This window comes from Numida meleagris, unplaced genomic scaffold (assembly GCF_002078875.1).
Source record: "Numida meleagris isolate 19003 breed g44 Domestic line unplaced genomic scaffold, NumMel1.0 unplaced_Scaffold239, whole genome shotgun sequence".
In the NCBI taxonomy this organism is placed as follows: Eukaryota; Metazoa; Chordata; class Aves; order Galliformes; family Numididae; genus Numida; species Numida meleagris.
Genome location: NW_018364192.1, coordinates 107,249 through 113,295, shown reverse-complemented (window position 1 = coordinate 113,295; position 6,047 = coordinate 107,249).

Genomic DNA, 6,047 nt, shown 5'->3' with positions numbered 1-6,047 from the left:
CTCGGGCGGCGAAACCCCGCTCGGCGCGGGAGCGCCGCCTGCCGGAAGCCGGGGCTACGACGGGCTGCGCGGCGCCCGCGGGGGATAGCCGGCGTGACGCTGCCGAGGACGGGGCTCTCGGTTACGGGCCGACGTGCAGCGGGCGAGGAGCGTTCTGCTTCGGGGCGTACGCGACCAGCCGTGGCTCGCGGATGAGGCCTCGTCCGTCCGCAGCTATGGCTCCTCGAGGCGCGAGGCCCCGGGGCGAGTTCTTTCCATTGCTTTCACAGCAACCGACGTACTGACTGTGGTGCAGTAAGAGGAGCCTTTGTAACATTCGTGCCGATGTGCCAAACCGAAGAGTAGCACAATTCTGTAACACTCAGTCTACCTAAATAAAATCTGCAAGCATCCTCCGTCTCCTGGAAAACGAGACTTAAGTAAATGTGTCTCTCCGAGCGGAAACTGAAGGAGCCCTCCTCATGGGTGACGATCCCCACAGTCAGAATTAGAGCAGCACCTGACAGCCACATTTCAAGGTCTGTCACACGGCTGCCTCTGATAGCTGCAGGAAACAAAAGGGCCTCTGGCACTGCCATCCAAGTTGTTTCAGGTCCTGGCACACCTGAAATTACACAGCCACCAACAGTGATCTTGCCCCCTCCCTCTGGGCCCCACAGAATACTCCTGAACCTCTCTTGATGAATGTTAGGACGTTACAACTGTAAAGCCCACTAGGGATACAAATGTCACCATTTTTCTGAGCCATCTACGTCAGTGTTAGAGTACTGCACCTATTGAAAACAAACACGTACTTCCCACCTAAGTCTTCCTCCTGCCTGGAGCAGCTGAAGGCCATACTTGTGCTCACCGATGAGATCGTTCTCTGTCATTACGCCCTCTCCCCTGGAGATGGTGCCATGGGTGCTGTGGGTGCAGCCCTGCCCGGCGCTCTGCCTCCACCTGCACCCCAGCCTGGCCATTGCAGGAGATGCTGTTGTTACTGACAGATGCCAGCTGGCTGCACTGAAGGACTGCTGCCCCACTGCTGCACTTGTTGTGAATGACATTGGCAGCGATGTTGAGCGCTTCGCTGCTCTTGATGTGCATCCCATTAGCTGCCAGTGAGAGAAAGGGAGCACAAAATGAGTAACTTCAAGCCCTGCAAGATCGTTCCAGAGGGCAGAGAGTGTCTGCAGAGACAGAGCTCCTTCTGGTAGGCCAGCAGCAAAGCGTGGACATGCAGGCATGCCTGTTCCTGTGTCACCTCCACATTAGCAAAAAATAACCCCAATGCAATCTCTCTTTACTCTGTTCACTTCTCTCTTGGCTTTAGGCCTGCAGCTCCTATCTGCTGAGATCTGGAGGCTCTGCCAGGAAGATCAGAACTGTTTCTGTTCCTGAAAGCCACCGTGGTACTTCTGTCATGACACGACTTTCTGAATGGGATCTTAAGGGTGCATCAACACCCAAACCTCCTCTGTGCAGCTCAGGCAGAACCGAATCTCAGAGCTGTGCTGCTCCTCATACCTCCTTCCTGGCTCAGTCACCAGCTCAGTGCACCCTCTCTCGAGTGTCAGGCACTGGAAGAGGCTGCCAGGGAAGCGGTGGAGTCACTGTCCCTGGAGGTCTTCAAGAAACGTGCAGATGTGGCACTGAGGGACATGGTTTGGTGGGGATGGTGGGAATGCGCTAACGACTGGACGTGGTGATCTCTGAGGTCTTTCCCAACCTTAATGATTTGGTGATTCTATGATTCTGCACAACACCCTATTTCCTGGAGTATGGGGAGACAGTATGGTGTTGAGCTCCACCAGTGCCACGCTGACGTGGGCCAGGAGGGGAATGGCTGTCACCATCTTCCTGGCAGAGCACAGCCACCCTGTGGATGCCGCTGCGGCTGATCTGGTTGTTGACAAGGAGCGGGAGGCTGGAGGACGCCATCCACACACCACAGCCCTTGTTCCCTGCGTCGTGGGGAGGCACAGCCCGGTTACTCAGCAGTGCCTTGGGAGTCCGCGGTCCTGCCCCAAATTGGCTGCCACGTGGCTGTGTGGCAGGGAATACCTCTCACTGGACGTAGCAGCTAGCAGCACGTGACAGGGCTCCGGGCAGCTCTCTGGCCTGCCTTGGTCGTGCTGGGCCACCTCGAGTCCGTGAGCTCAGTGCCTCGGTTTCCCCACCCCCATTTTCTCCTGCCCCCTCTCTGGGGGCCTGAGGGTGTGGGACGGGATGGGTGCAGGGCTCATTTTGGTGGACCTGTGTGGCAGCCCTGCCTACCGCTAAGGGCAAAGCTGTCCTCTCCTCCACAAGATGGGGTTCCCTCCTGAGGAATGGCTGCTGAGCAAGGCAAAGCCCGGCCCTCCTGGAAGGCTTCCACCGCCTGCAACAGTGCCAAGCTGGGCAGCCTTCCTGGTCCCCAGGCCCTGTCTGTATCTTGTCATGTCAGCACTGCTATTTGCACATGCAGGACAGAGGACAGCAATTCAGAAACCTTTTCTTTTTTAAAAAAGAAAAGTTAAATTTTGCTCCCCACCGGTAGGCCTGCCTACTTCCCACCTGCTGGTGGCTGCTGGGCTCCCCTACAGGCATGCAGGATGGATAGGCCTCCTATCTAGACTGATACACTGCACACTCACTGTTTCTTAATGCCTCTCTTTACACATGTTTATCTTTAACGCCTTGTTTTTCTTTTTTTGGCTTGCCACCCCTACATCAGGCTGCACAGGGCTCATCCAGCCTGGTGCTGAGCACCTCCAGGGATGGGGCACCCACATCTCTCTGGGCAGCCTATGCTAGTGCCTCACTGCCCTCTGGGTAAAGAATTTCCTCCTGACTCCTAACCTAAATCTACTCTTTTAGTTTAAAGGCATTCTCCCTTGTCCTGTCACTCTCTGCCCATGTAAAAGTTGCTCTCCCTCCCGCTTATAACATCCCTTTAGGGACTGGAAGGTGTTTACAGGGTGAGAGCTGGCTATACAGGCAGAGGAGCCTGACTACACAAATCTAGCATGCCACCAAGTTAATGCTTCCAACAGCAATCATGAGGTTACTGCAGGCAGAAGGCAGGGGCTGCCAGCACTTGCCTTCTGTTACAGGGCTCGCAGAGCAAGCTGTTCCTGGGAAGAGCAGGGGGGTAACAGCAGGTGAAAGGAAGAGCACCCACAGCAGTCTTCACAGCACCTCACTGTTCCCAGTGCACAGCACAGAGCAGGACAGATCCCAGAAGATGCTTTCTTCCAGTTTGGCTTCCCCTTGTGCATAAACGAAGATTCCTCCCTTCTCATCCCTGAAAACACACTGCCGGACAAGGCAGCCTTGCAGAGAGCTGGCCAAAGCCTGGGCTTCTTTGTTCTGCTGCAGCTCCCACTGCAGGGACGGCAGCATGAGGTCCCTCTGAAGGGTGTACGGTCTGTTGCTCTGAAGCCTGCTGAGTGTAACACTGCTGAGCATGTGGCTCAGGCTGCGGGCCTGGTATGGCAGCGTGCTCACAGCCTGAGCATCCTCTTCATCTTTACTGCCTGCCTCACTGTCACCAGAGCTTGAGGCAAGGGTTTGGCACTCCTCCTTTGCTGCCCACAGGTCCTCTCCAAATTCAGTGCTTTCCCTGGCTGAGCCCAGCAGGGCTTGTGTCCCTGGAGAAAGGAAACGGCTTCATTCCTCCCTGAGGATGATCTCGCATGTTATTCCTGTCCCTAGCAGTGACTGCCCCCAACCTGCGATCTCAGCCGAGGGGTGGAGGGAGGGGTCAGGTTCCCAGCTGGGAGCTGGGCAGGACTGGCCAACACAGCCAGGTGCTTGCAGGCCAGGCTGCGGTCAGAGCTAGGGCAGCCCTACTGGAGGCAGAGGGCCACACTGTGGAAATGGATGTTGGAGCAGCTGAAGGTGCAGAGCCTCACTTGGCATGTCCCAGCTGTGTGGATCTGCTTTCAAAGTTGCAGCTGTTAAACTGTTCACAGCCTGAGGTTGTCTGGAGAGAGAGAGCACATGGTGAGGTCCATGACAAGAAGAAGGACTTGGAGGTACCGTGAAGTCCTTCAACAACAAACAAGCTCATATGCACACACAGAACAGGCATTCAGGCATCAGAGACGCAGTGCTGCAAGCTGAATTAACAGGAATTAACAAGTGCTAACAATTCAGAGGAGACTGAGGCTGGATATTAGGAAAATTTGCTTTTCTGAAGGAGCGGTCAGGCACTGGCACAGGCTGCCCAGGGAGGTGGTGGAGTCACCGTCCTGGAAGTGTTCAGGAAACGTGGCACTGAGAGACACGGTCAGCAGGTATGGTGGGGGTGGGCTGGGGTTAGACTCAATTATCTTAGTGGTCTTTTCCAACCTTAACAATTCCACGATTCTAACTATCACAACTGAAATGAGTTACATCTGCTGACTTTGTTCCCTGCTGGCAATGTTACTTCTAGCCTCCTTGCCAAGACACTTCTGGGGCCAGAAGTCACCTGTGGGAGCAGACAGAACTTGGAGGATGTACAACACTCCCTGTAGGGAAGAGCTCGCAGCCTTCAGTGTGTTTGCAAGCTGGCATCATAAATGGACCCAAGGGTCTGTGAGTGAAGCAGCAGGTAAGACGACATCAAGCATCATCTGGCTGGCCTGGAGATCTGCAGTTCTCCCTGGAGCTGCTAGCACACTTGGTAGAAAGTTGCTGCACCCATGGTATGTCAAGTGCAAAGGAAAACAAGTTTGTGCTGTGTGCTGCACGCTATGCTGTGATATCGCTGTAGGACTGACAATTTCTTGCTCCTGGGTTGTGGTTTTCCATCTGACTTGGTGGTATTTCTGAGCCATCCCTGCCTTGGCCTTCTTGCTTCACCAGGTCATGCGTGTTGCCATGTGCAGATGCAAATGTCACTTTTATCTTCAAGAGAGGCAAAAAGGAATGGCTGGGAAGCTATGGGCTGCTCAGCCCCACTTCCGTCCCTGGCAAGGTGACGTACAACTAATCCTGGGAGTCACTTCCAGGCACCCAAAGGACAAGAGAATCGTCAGGAACTAGGGTGGATTCACGCAGATAAAGTCGCATCTGGGAACTTGAAAAGCTCCTGTGATGAAAGGGGCAGCCCGATGGGTGAGGGAAGAGCAGTGGGTATGGTCTGCTCCCACGAGATCCTCGTGGAGAAGCTGCTGATGGGTGGATGAGGAGCTGGAGGGATGGCGGCACGCTGGAGGCCAGCAACCAGTGCGTCACCACCCAGTGCTCCTCAGAGCTGTCTGGTTATCTGCAGCAGGGGCCAACAGAAAGGCAGCAGGGTGCAGAGGGGCCACTTGGGAACAGCTGGCTGTGCTCCTGACATGAGCAGGAATCTCCTCAGCTGCTGTTCTCTCTTTCCACGTATCCCCTCCACTGCCCAGCAGCCACACTGTGATGCGGTGGATCTGTAGCTGCAGACAGGCAGTCAGCGCATCCATGTAACATTCATGGTCAGACCTGAGTGCCTCAGAACTGCCTGTAGATGGGTTCTGAAATGGGGTTCTCTGTACTCCGGGAGAACCACAGAGAAATCCCTCTGGACCACGAGCCTCCTGCAGATTAAACTATCTAAACCATCTCTTTCCTTAATGAGAGAAGCCAATTAAAAGAGGCGCAATTCAATCAACCGCTGAAAGCCCTTTGAAATCCACGCTCAATCACAGAATGGCTGGGAGGGACCTTTGGGGATCCCCCGAACAGCCCCCGCCGAGCGCGGCACACCGGGCAGGCACAGCTGGGACAGAAGGAGCAGCCGCGGCTCGCTCGGGAACGCGCTCCCCTTCACGGGAACGCGCTCACCTCCCCGAGCAGCGCGGGTTGATCCGGAACACCGCGTCCCGGCGCCGCGCTCAGCGCCGCTCCCTGATTGGCTGCGGGAGGGGCGGGTCCACCACGCCTCCCAGCAGGCTCCTCCCCCCGCGTCGCCCGTGACGTCATCACGCAGCGTCGGACGTCAGACGGCGGCGCGCCGACGGCGGTGCGCGGGGTCGGGCCGGTCCCGCCCCGCCATGGCCGCAACTACGGGTGCGTCCCAGGGCCGCAGAAGCTGCGCCCGGCTCGGCCCGCCTCGGAGGCCG